General features: G+C 37.8%; 1 protein-coding gene and 1 pseudogene across 1 annotated transcript in view; one reads left to right on the forward strand and one right to left on the reverse strand.

Annotated features, from left to right (window-relative positions):
- ACSS3 (acyl-CoA synthetase short chain family member 3) overlaps positions 1–12645 on the forward strand; it is a 168741-nt gene that overhangs the window by 85014 nt on the left and 71082 nt on the right. The gene's annotated exons all lie outside the window — the stretch shown is intronic.
- On the reverse strand, positions 4480–4822 carry LOC138921167 (V-type proton ATPase subunit G 1 pseudogene; annotated as a pseudogene).

A 12645-nucleotide genomic window follows, 5' to 3' on the forward strand; every position in this document is an offset into this window, starting at 1 on the left:
GCTCAGTATGACCAGAGTTTCATTTTCTTTCTTAATGAATTATAGCATTTCAAAACTATAATATAAGGGAGATAGTGAATTGGTGTCAGTGATGATATTTTTCCTTAATGATGAATTTTGATTCAACAAAACTTGATGTTCTGAAGTACGTGGGGATTTGCAGTTCATTATGTGCCCAGATCGTAAAACATATCTCCTTGATTGAATGCGAATGGTTCATATTTTATAAGTGAATAATGAATGAATCCTTTTTTCTCTACAAAGATAAAACAATTTTATATTCTGAAATTTAATACAAATGTATAACTATACCAACTGAAAAGAAACTAAAAAATGGTTATAACTAAGTTGGATATTCAGTTTAACTTCCAGATACGTGAGAGTTATCACTGGATACAATCTATGTTTCAACATGAAAGCACACAATGGACATTTAAATAAGATTTTCTTTCCTGCCGTGGAGGATGTACAGCTCTCCATCTACAGGGTGAAGGTGTATTGGAAATCCTGGTTGTCTGCTTTGGCTTTAACTTCCTGATAATTTCCAAATTTTTAACACAGTTTAGTCTCTCTCATTAAAACAAACAACCACCAAAAAACCTCACAAAGTCCTTAATTCATATCCCCTTGCAGTTACAACACTGTCTTCATCTTTGAAGGCTCACCTGCACCCAGTATCTCTGTTTTCTAACCTGGAACTTAGTCTGCAGTCCTCTCCAATTGGCCTCTGTCACCATCATCCCATAATAACAGCTTTTCATAATTTCCCTAGTGACCTCTGTCTTTCCAAATGCCAGTGGACATTTTCAGTTCTCATCATACTTGGCTTCTCAGCATCTGAAAGTGTTGATCATTCGCTCCATCTTACTCACTCTCTTCCCTTCTAAGGCACAACACGCTCCTATTTTCCTGAAGTTATTCTTATGCTCATTCTTGCTACAGGAATTTGCCCATTTGTTGCCTGAAATATATACCTCTTATCCTTTAGATCTCAGCTCAAGTGTCACTTCCTGGGGAAGCCTCCTCGACCTCCCCGACTAGCTCAGATCTCCCTTTCGGGGTCTCTGTTGAGCGCCTTGCATGCTTCCTTCGAGACTTGTGTCACGTTGCGGTTTCACGGCAGTTTCTAGGCTCCTTTGATTTGTGTATTTGCCCCTCTCTGCTCTAAATTCTGAGAGGGAAGGAATCATCTTCGCATTTGCTTACCATCGATTCTCAGCTCCTAGCCTTGTTCTTGACACATACTCAGTTCTCAGTAAATATTCTTGTTAAATAAATGCCTGAATGAAGATATCAGGAAAAAAAATAACTTGATTTGGAAAAATAAAGATTTTTTCACTGAGGGAGGAAAAAGTAATTCTAATTTTCTCTTTACCAGACAACTTCATGAACAACTTAAGTAATAGGTTATATTTTTTTAATAAGCAAAGATTTACTTTTATTCCTTGAACTGGGCATAAAGTATGCAATTCTGAAAGCCAAACTGAACTGACTAGTCAGAATATGCAAACCGAGTCTGAAAAATTCAGTCATTATTTTTGAGAGAAAGAAAACGAGCAGTACCTTTTCAGAAATTTACTTTATTGATGGAGCGCTAATTCCAGCAGACTTAACCCCAGTAACATGTGGATCAGGACATATTTGTATGGCAGTTTTGTCAAAGAGGAGGAAAGAAACAAACAGGAAATGGTGATTATATTCAGATATGTTTTCTGATCTCTCTCTTCTATTTTGTGTTTGCCACCGTTTTTAACAAGCCTGTCATCTGCAGAATCAAAACCCAACACTTCTTCTCAAGGGCAGGCAAATCTTCCTGTCCCCTGCCTTTCTCCTTATCTTTGCTGGATACTAATGTACAAATGTGTGTCTTGTCCGTGCATTTCACTTACATAATACAGTGGAACCCAGGCTTCCACAATGGCAGTGGTGTGGCTAAGCAAGAAATCAGCTTACTTGACAAAGATCTCCCCATAATAGACTCTTACGATCCTTTTTATTTCTGAGAAATCTGTTACATTGTCTCCTCTTTCATTGCTGATTTTATTTGAGTCTTCCCTCTTTTTTTCCTAGTCAAGCTGAGGGTTTGTCTATTTTTTCTTCTCAAAAAACCAACTCTTATTTTTATTTTTTTCATTTTTTCTACTCTCTATTTGATTTATTTCTACTCTAGTCTTTAAATTTCCTTCCTTCTGAAAACTTTGGGCTTAGTTGTTCTTCTTTTCTTAGTTCCTTGAGGTGTAAAGTTAGTTTATTTGAGGTCTTTCTGTTTTTGCTGAGGAAGATTCGCCCTGAGCCAGCATCTGTGCCAATCTTCCCCTATTTTTTGGTACATGGGCCACCAGCACAGCATGGCTGCTAATGGAGTGGTGTAGGTGCATGCTCCGGAACTCACTTGGGCTGTCAAGGCAGAGCACATTGAACTTAACCACTAGGCCTCTGGGGCTGGCTCTCTTTCTCTTTTTTTTAATGTCAGCATTTATCACTATAAATTTACCTCTTAGTATTGCTTTTGTTGCATCCCTTAAGTTTTGATATGTTGTGTTTTCGTTTGTCTCAAAATACTTTTTAAATTTTCTTTTGATTTCTTGATTAACCCAATGGTTGTTCAAGAGTATGTTGTTTAGTTTCCATATATTTGTGAATTTTCCTGTTTTCTCACTATTATTGATTTCTAATTTCATTCCGTTTTGGACAGAAAAGATACTTGGAATGATTTGTAATTTCTTAAATTTGTTAAGACTGTTGTATGACCTAATGTGATTATCCTGGAGAATGTTTTGTATGAGCTTGAGAAGAATGTGTCTTTTTCTGCTGTTGGGTGGAAAGATTTTGGTCAAGGGGTATAAAGTTTCAGTTATTCAAGATGAATAAGTTCTGGAGATCTAATGTACAGCAATGTGACTATAGTTAACAATAATGTATTATATACTTGAAATTTGCTAAGAGGATAGGTCATAAGTGTTCTCACCACAAAAAACAAAAAGAAAAGAAAATGGTAACTATTTGAGGTGATGAGTACATTAATTAGCTTAATTGTGATTATTATTTCACAATGTATACATCGATCAAAACTTCAAATTGTATACCTTGAATACACACAATTTTTATTTGTCAGTGATACCTTAAGAAAGCTGGAGAAAAATCATGTAAAACTGCTTGTATATAAAAATAACACAAAGCAAAATGGATTTTACTTTAAATTAAAAAAAAAAAAGAAATCAGCTTACTGTTCCTCGGCTAAGTTATGACCTAGGAATGGAATATTAGTTATTGGTCACCTTAAGTCTAGCTTGGCATTAAATCGCAAACTGGTTGGTATACTTGATCTTTATATGGCAATTGTCATTTTTATATAATAACAGTCTCTTTGAAAGCCCTCAGGGAATGAAAGCTTGTTCTCATTTTACATTTGTTTGCATATCACAAATTGTATACTTCATAACAGCCAGCCATTTCAATAAATGCTTTGGTATGCTTGCTAGTTTAACCAGGGCAGATGGCTGTCTGTTAATAATTCAACAATTAACTTTGAAGCTATGTGCTACATTCTGCCTTCTCAGGCAATAAATTAGTTAGAGGAAGTAGAGGATTTAAAATTCTGAACTGTGATGTGGGAGCATGGTCACTGGACTGGAAATATGAATATCTGTGTTATTTATTTTGCTTTGACTTTATGTACCTACATGACCTCGGGCAAACCATTTCAACCTCTTCAGGAATCCATTTGTTCATCATTAAAACTAGAGGACTGATGCATGTTCTCCCAGTTCTGTGCTTCCGTGACTCTTCTCCATGTCAGCTGTTTTTCTTTTTCTAGAATAAATAGATTATTTGGTAAAATGTTTTAATTTTTTTCCTTTGTACAACAAAGAGTCTTTGCTTTTAAATGATTATCGGTACACCAAGTAATAATATGTGACAAGTTCTTGAATTCTATCATCTAGCAATTTTGATTTAGAGACACTAAAAGCAGCCCAAACAATTATGCTAGCGTTCATTGTTCTAACCCTTAGCCAGAAATGACTATTTTAAGGCTGGGTGCTGCTTCACATGGTACAAATGTCTATTTACTACTTTTTTCATAGATAAAGCCCATGACCTTCAAGAAAGCTTTAGGGAAGAAAATATTTAATTCCTTTATTTCTTCAACAAAAAATTGTTTTTCCTACATCTCGGAAAGAAAAAGTCAGTATTTGACATATATGTTACTTGAACTAAAAGGCCTAGGGAAACAGACAGTGCATCTCCATTAAATTTCTAAGAAATGAGGTGAAAAGATGAAATCTTTGGATAAGCTCTAAATTTATATGAAGAAGCTAGATTGACTGTTCTCCAAAAAGTGAAGGGAACTACTCCATAATATACAGAAATAATTTAATGCCTTTTCACAAGAATGTGACTCAAGCCTTGCTAAAGCTTCATTTCTCATGAAGGCATCTGAAATGCCCATCCAGGAAACAGGTGTGTCTTTTTATTCCCCTATCCATTGAAGCAGTAGTTTTCATGAATTTCTGGCTTGATGTCACAGACAAAGGTCAAGAGGTTATCCAGAACTTCCTCCCTGTTCTGCCAGAAGCAGGTCTGGAGGATGGTCATCTTCCCCGGGTCTCTTTCTCCACTTAGGTCTGCAACTGCCAGGGGGTCCCAGAGCCGCAGCTTCCTTGGCCCTGAACCCCTCCCCTCGTACTGTTCAGTTTCAGCGTGAGCTGCTTCTTTGGCCTGCTTCAGGCCCTGGGTCTTTCGCTTGGGGGTCCGACCTCTTCTCAGCGGCTTGCTTCTCAACCTACAGCAGATACTGGATGCTCTGTGACTGACTGGCCATGGCGGCAGTGACTCTGAGCCTGAGGCGAGTGGCCTAAATCTGCTCAATGCTTGTGTTTTAATTTTTTAACTCTGAAAGTCATTCCAGTTTCTTTTCATAGTGAGTGATGCTGTGTGTTCAAATGCATTTCAAATGAAGAATGGTTTCATTCTAAATTAGTGAAGAATTTCAGTGTTCAAGAGGAAGCATAGCAGTGAAGACTTCCATGGTGTGGTTCCTGAAAGTTCTCCATATTAATTGTTTGGTTTCAGACACTTTACCTAACGGCTCTCAGCCTCAGTTTTCTCATAATAAATATCAGTATTAACAGTACCTTTCTCATATGTCATTAAATTGGTTAATCCATGAAAAGCCCTTAGAAAAGTTGCCACAATATAATAGTAGAATAAATGCTGGATATTATAAGCTACTCTTATTATTCAAAAATATGAATTTATTCCTGCTCAGAATAAACTTCTGCAATGTAAACACCCACCATTCATTCTCATGCAGCCCAGCCATTGTAATGCTTGAATTTTCAGGTACTCCACATTTCCTCTTTCAAAGTCTGTTTGTCCTCACAACTCTGACACAGTCATCAGAGCACTAGAGGCAGCTCCCTTTGGAGCTCATTAATTCTCTTCTAAGCACCAGGCAAAGGGATCAGCATACAAGGATGTGTTGATCCTGCTCCTACCAACTTGGAGGAATGAGCAGCAGATGTGGAAAATAACCCGTGGTCGCTCCCCTAAAGGATCTGTCCTTTCAGAGTAGAACTTGTGAGTGAAATAAGAGTGGCCCTGAAGCCTTTCATGTGCAAATCATACAGTACATTTCATGGTTCACCGTTATCCAAACATTTATAACCTTTCACGTCTATTTTTTGATGGGCTTTATCATTACCAGTTTTTAAACTGTGTACGTAAATAAATATCTTTGAAAACTTCAGAATTTTCAGCTTGATAATCTCTTATTGAATCCTCTTTTCCTGAATTCATAGGAGGAAGGAAGAGGTTAGATACCCCCTTTCTTTTCTTTCCTTATAGAGTAATTAGTGTGAAAATGAGCTCTCCGCTCTCCTTTATTTGTATAGGAATCAAGTAAGATAATGTATGTGGAATTAGTTTCAAAGCTTCAAAGAAATATCACAATATGTATGTATGTATATATAGTAAAATATGACAGTATGTATACATTTTTACTATTCTGTGTAGAGGATGAGAAATTGTCACTTTATACACATGGATGTATACATCGCTGTATATACAAACTTTAAGCCATTTCCCAGTATGAAAGTCTCATGTTTGAGAATGTTGAGGATACTACCTTGGACTACTTACAAATTATTTTTGTATTGAACACTTGTTAAATCATCGCCAGTGTATCTTCAGTGCTCATGTCATCTTCCTCTGCACTGCGCTGGAGCTATAATCTCCATGAAGACATCCTATGAGGTATTTTCCACTCAGGGACCTTCTGAATCCTTAGCCCCTCACGGGCTTCATTTTAACAATGCAGTTGTTACTTGCTTGTGTAGAATTATCTTCGCTTTCAAGAATTTTGCATTTTCACCTCTGTTAACCTGTTTTCTCTAACTTCATCATTCCTTTTTCAAGGGCAGATTTGCTTCTTTCAAGCACGGGCATGTATTACTTCCTTTTAAGAGTAGTAACCACAGTGTTGCTAGCTGATGCATTCATTTGGAGAATATCATAGTCTTTTTTTTTTCTCTCACATGTAATGGAAAATTCTTTCTTTCTTTCTTTCTTTTATCTAGTATAACAGCAATGTGCTTTTATGTATGTACAGAATGAGAAAAATGATGACTTCGTTATTACTCTGATTCAGGCTATATAATTTGATCTTCTCAATTAGAAAAGATTGTAAAGCTAATGCCAGCATCCTTTAGATTTCTCACATGACTAAATGTTCAAAGATGTTTAATTTTGAGTTTATTTTTCTCTATGTGTGCCCGTGTTTTATGCTGGAGCAAGTGCAGCTCTTGTCATAGCTCCATCACCAGTGTTTGCTGGTGTCTATTGTGAACTCAGCATCTTGCTAGGGATTCATAGGGAAACAGAATAGGTATCAGATACACCCCTGCACTGAAGGCTCTGACCATATAGTCAAAGAATGAAGAGTAATGTAAAGGACAGAAAGCAAACAACTCAAGACACCTCCAAAGTAAGAAGTTTCTTACACTGTGTGGAAGATGTGAAAAGTTTTTTGGAAACTACATTGAGCCATTGCCTGTGATAAATACTCTACATGTTTTACATTTGTTGCAGATTTGTTCCAGATGCAAGTTTCTGATGATGGAACTAAATGAGGATCACAGAAGTGAAATAAGTTGTCTTAGGTCACATAGCTTGTAACTGGCAGAGTAGAGATTCTGCCCTGGCCCAAAAATTTGTCCCCTAGTCCCTTAAGGGAAGTTTAAGACTGGAGTGAACAGGGGAAGCTTTGTAGATGAGACAGTACAAATAATAATAATAGCTACTATTGATTGAGTGGTGGGTGATAGGAACCCTTCTAAGCACTTTATATACTGCAAATTAATTCTTAATTAACTCTATCTGCAAACTCATGGGGTAAATATTTTGAGTCCTTATTTACAGCAGTAGAAACCAAAAATCAGAGACATTAAATAAATTTACCAGGGGTCCAAGAGTGCTGGAGCTGGGATTTGAAACAAGGTTCACTGGCTCCGAGGCAGTGCTCACTAGTTGTCATTTAGAGAAGAACGTTGGGAGGCTGTTGCCTAATGCAGGCTGCACGGCCAGCACCAGAGCATCAGTGATCCGAATGTGCAGGAGAAGGCAGGATGTTAGGGTGTCACGTGGGTATTGTGAGATAAGGTAAGAAGGAAGTTACAGGAGCTCTGATGTTCTCGTCTAACAACTGATATAATGGCAGTTATCAACTGAAGTCCTACAGTAGAAGCAACAATTGTTGTGGAGAGGAAACAGTACTTGTGGTTTTGGTAATGTTGAGTTTAAAGGTGCTACTCAGACATTTTATGATATTGGGAAGTCAAGTTTGAAGCTCAGAACAGACATTCAGAATTAAAGTTGTAAAGAGTTAGTAATTTAAGTCCCTAAAGTGATCAAGACACTCAGAGAAGTGACGACTGAGAAAAGGAAACCCTTTCTCAAACTAAATCTCAAACTAAAACCCCAGATGGGAATGATCACTTTCATAGGTCTCTGGGCAACGCAGAAAGAACTGCACAGCTGGGGCTAATCCTTCCCTCTTTGGAGAAAGGGCACTTGTACTCAGTCCTACAAATCATGATGTATGTATACATCCAGTGTAGAGTCTGGTTTATAGGTCAAGGCATAAAGAATTTGCAGCCATGAGGCACTTCTCCCCGATTATTTTCTCAGCATATGGCCCCCTATAATCAGATTTCAGTTATCAGTATATTCTTTTATTAATACTTGGCTCAATTATTTATAATAGATAGAGAAAACCTGCCAAGACTAGTGTACACTGAGAATGAGAAATCTGGAAAGGCAGTAGGAGGGTCGGAAAAGCAAAGTGTTCTGAAGACCAGTGGAAGGGAGGTTTTGCAGAAGCTGGAAGATCAGCAATGCCAAGAGCTACAGAGAGAGATCTAGTAGACAACAGTTGAAGAGAGCTTTGGTGATTAGTGTCGTTAGTCACCATTTGAGAGCAATTTCGTAGGAAGGTTTGTTGTGTTTGTTTTGCTTTTATAACGTGGGGAAACATGAGTGTGTTTTCAGTTTGTTTTAGGTAGAGTATTAGATGGTCTGGAGGAGCCAGGCTTTGTAGAACCTCAGCCTGAATTGGAGGATCCATATGGAATAGCAACACTTTACTTCCTGGGCAGAAATCTGATAGTATAATAAAGCAGGAAGCCATTTAATTTTTCTGCTTACAACAAAGTCTTACTACTCACTATGAATTAGAAAAACCTTAATTTGTCCCTCTAGTGTAGGGTAGCAGAATGATTGCACATCAGCATGGAGGAATTCAGAGGTGAAAGCAGTCCTGCCAGAAGTCATGAGCCACCAACCATCCTAGTGATAAATGCTCCCTGTAACTACTGAGGATGGTAAATATGTCAGAGTCCCTAATTAGCTCAGCACTGGGTCTGCAGAATTACCAGTTCCAGTGCTCTGCTTCGTTTCCTTGGCACAAATACTTTCAGAAGTAAGCATCATTTTAGTGGGACAGATGGACTCTTATGACCTAGGTGGAAGCAATGGCTTATTCATTGAGGATGGCCTCATCACAAGGTCCAATAGGGTCAACTTTCATTGCTGGGAGAAGGCAGGGCAAGAACCAAACCCAAAGGAATAGAGCTCCATTAAAAAAATTAACTTAATTGAAGTGTAATTGACAAATAAAATCATAGGATATTTAAATGTACATCGTGGTGATTTGATGGATGTATACACTGTGAAAAGATTCCTCCTTCTAGTTCATTGACACATCCATCACCTCACATATTTATCTTTTTTTTTTTTGTGAGAACATTGAAGTTCTACTCTCTTAGCAAATTTCACTTATACAATGCGGTCTTGTCAGCTATAGTCACCCTGTCGTACAGTGGTTCCTCACACTTTGTTCAACTTATAGTTGAAAGGTTGTACAAAAGGGATAGGTCTGGACAGAGTTATAGATAAACACACACATCTTTAATGTGTATGCATATCTATGAAAGAATCTTAGAGATTGAGCCATGGAGAAATATTACTTCTTAGCCTGGAAGCCAGAGAATGCCCTTCCCTGAAGGAAAGGAAAGACTCAAACCTGAGGAATTCTGACTCGTGGTACCACCTCAGGAGACAGTGAAGAGGGAATGTCAAAACAGCAAGCTGATAGAAAGTATTAATTTGAATCATGTGAAGAAGCTGAAATTCGACTAATTTTGACTTACAAAAATGGCAATTTCATATAATCAAAGTAATAGGAGGGAAAAGAAGATTGGTTGGTTGGGGATCTCATATTGTCCACTAAGTTTTTGTTTTTTGACACAATTTGTAGCCATTTGAAAGCAGTGGGTTAAAAGGATGGTACGAAGGAGACATCATCCTGTGATGAGGAAGATGAGCAGTTGTTACGGTGTCTCTCTGTCTGTCTGCATTCTAGCTTTGTCCACGCTGTTTCTGAGAGTTGAACAGAAAACCTTGGAAGAGGTTTCTGTGCTTTGGGAGGCTTCCATATACCCAGAAACCTTTTGGTGATGGACTCCCTTCCAGAGTCTGATAAAAGCTGTGACTTCTCTTAGGAAAATTAACATGTGCACATTTCTTTTTTAATTTCAGAATATTCATGAACTCCCCTGAAGTTCAGGTCAGGAACCGTTCATCTAAAATATTAAGATATAATCCTCTCAAGCAGTGATACAACCTAACTAAAACCCCAGATGGGAATGATCGTTTTCATAGGTCTCTGGGCAACGCGGAAACAGCTGCAGAGCTGGGGCTAATCCTTCCATCTTTGGAGAAAGGGCACTTCTGCTCAGGTGCTCAGTCCTACAAATCATGATGTATATGTCCAGTCCAAAGTCTGCTTTGTAGGCCAAGGTATAAAGAATTTGGAACAATGAGGCACTTCTCCCCAATTATTTTCTCAGAGTATGGCCACTTATAATCAGATTTCAGTTATCAATATATTCTTTTATTAATACTTGCCTCATTTATTTGTAACAGATAGAGAAAACTAGTCAAAGCTAGTGATAAATTGTAGGCTCATCCACTAGGACAAGAGGCAGGTGGGTATTGGAAAATAGGCTCGCCTCAGGTAGTGCCTTGCGTGTAAGGACTATGCATTGATTCTCAACCCTGGCTGTGGATTAGAATCACCTAGGAGACACATAAAACCTAACAATGCCCACACCCAACCCAAGGCCAATTAGATCAGAATCTCTGGGAGTGAGGAACCAGACGCTGGTACCTTTCAAAAACATCCCAAGAAGTTCTAATGTACATTTAGGGTTGACAGTCGCTGGGTTAGATGCTGGTATGGATAAGATGAAGGAAGGCAAGATGGCAGCATATCTTCACAGATGAGGACAATAGAATGATGGGAGATCTTTAGCAAATAACAAGGAAGTCGGTCTGATATAAATTCTTAGTCATCAGATTGTATTTATATGCTTTCACTCCTTAAAAGGGAATCTGCTATACTAACACAAAGTCCTAGGTCTGAGAGTCCTAAGGCATAGGATAATTATCCCATCTAGCTTTAAAGCAGCAATCTTTTTGAAATTGGGACAAGATAATGTGATTTATTGAGAGAGGGACTTTAGGGAAGAAAAAGCCCATTTTTAAAAGAGTCTATGAACTCATTTGGTTCATATTTCAAAACTCACAAGAAAAAGTGTAAATCTGGGAGCTGGCCCTGTGGCATAGTGGTTAAGTTCAGCATGCTCTGCTTCAACAGCCTGCATTCACAGGTTCAGATCCCAGGCGCAGACCTACACCACTTATCAGCCATGCTGTGGTGGCAACTCACATATCAAGTGGAGGAAGATTGGCACAGATGTTAACTTAGGGCTAATCTTCCTCAGCAAAAAAACAAAAAGACAAACAAAAGGTATAAATCTCACTGTTTGCTGTTTCCAACTGTCCAATGTCTCTCCCTTGGAAGCAGTCAGTCTTATGTTACAATTGTCAATTCACGTGTAAGCAATTGTAAGTGCAAGTTAATTTTAAGATATTTGGTAACTGTCTTGTTTTCTGTGTTTTGTACCATTGCTAACCACATTATAAATATTTGCAGTTGATATTTTATAAATCTCTGATGTTAAAAATGCATATTTATAACAGCCAAAAGCTTGTAACCTCTGTCTCTCCATTGCTTTCTGCCTTTGTTTCCTGGGCAGCAACCAACACTGCAGCCTTTAGTTTGGGGAGAGGGAATAAAAGCAAATGGTAATAACATCAATTTGAGTTTTGAGGAATTTTTGTTATTGCTACCTTTTAGCTGCATTACTATGTGTATGTTGTTAAAAATCCCTGCAATCTTAGAATCTTCTTATTTTTAAATTGAATAGTGTTTGGGCTATTGCTCCTTACTGAATATGCAAATTCTTGAATCAGTGTCATTTTTTCCAGGCAGCTCAGCATATTAAGCGTGTTACTGATTACTTTTAAAAAGCATTGCAAAAGGATACCTTGCCCATATGTGCATGTGTGTCTGTGTGTGCCCGTGAGCCCGTGTGTATGCAGGAGTGCAGGAGAGACGAGTGTTCAATGAAATCAATAAGCCATTGTGTCACTTTCATTTAAAGTTCATAATGCTTTGGTTTAGAGGTTTTGCTTCAGTTTTCTGAAGCTACTAGTGGTGTTAGGTGCTGAGAACATATGGGTCCTATATTTATTACTGTATTCCTTCCCTTTATTAGGCACAAATAGTTTGCAGCATCTGCTATGTAATTTATAATAATATTGTTACACACACCCCCCCATAATTACTAGAATATAGGTTCCATTAGAGCAAGACCTTACCTGGCTTGTTCGAAAAATTATTCCCAGAATTTAGAACAGTATCTAGCCCCTAGTAGATGCCCAATAAATATTTATTAAATGAATGAATATATTAGCAGTGCCTAATTTCTTATGACTTGTTTGTATGTGAACAATGGTTTCGGAGGAAAGATCTTGTTCTGTGCTGTGTTATATTATTTGAAGTGTTTACATCATCCAGAACCTAATGTTTGTGTTAATCAGCAGGCTACTTTGGGGGACAATAATTTCTTTGATATATCATAACTTATGTTTAAGATTTGAGATCAGGTATGAGTTCTTAAGAAAGTAAAAAAGTAAAATATATAAATGCTAAAGTAATTCTAAAATAGTGAAACGTGGCAT

This window comes from Equus caballus, chromosome 28 (assembly GCF_041296265.1).
Source record: "Equus caballus isolate H_3958 breed thoroughbred chromosome 28, TB-T2T, whole genome shotgun sequence".
Lineage (NCBI taxonomy): Eukaryota > Metazoa > Chordata > Mammalia > Perissodactyla > Equidae > Equus > Equus caballus.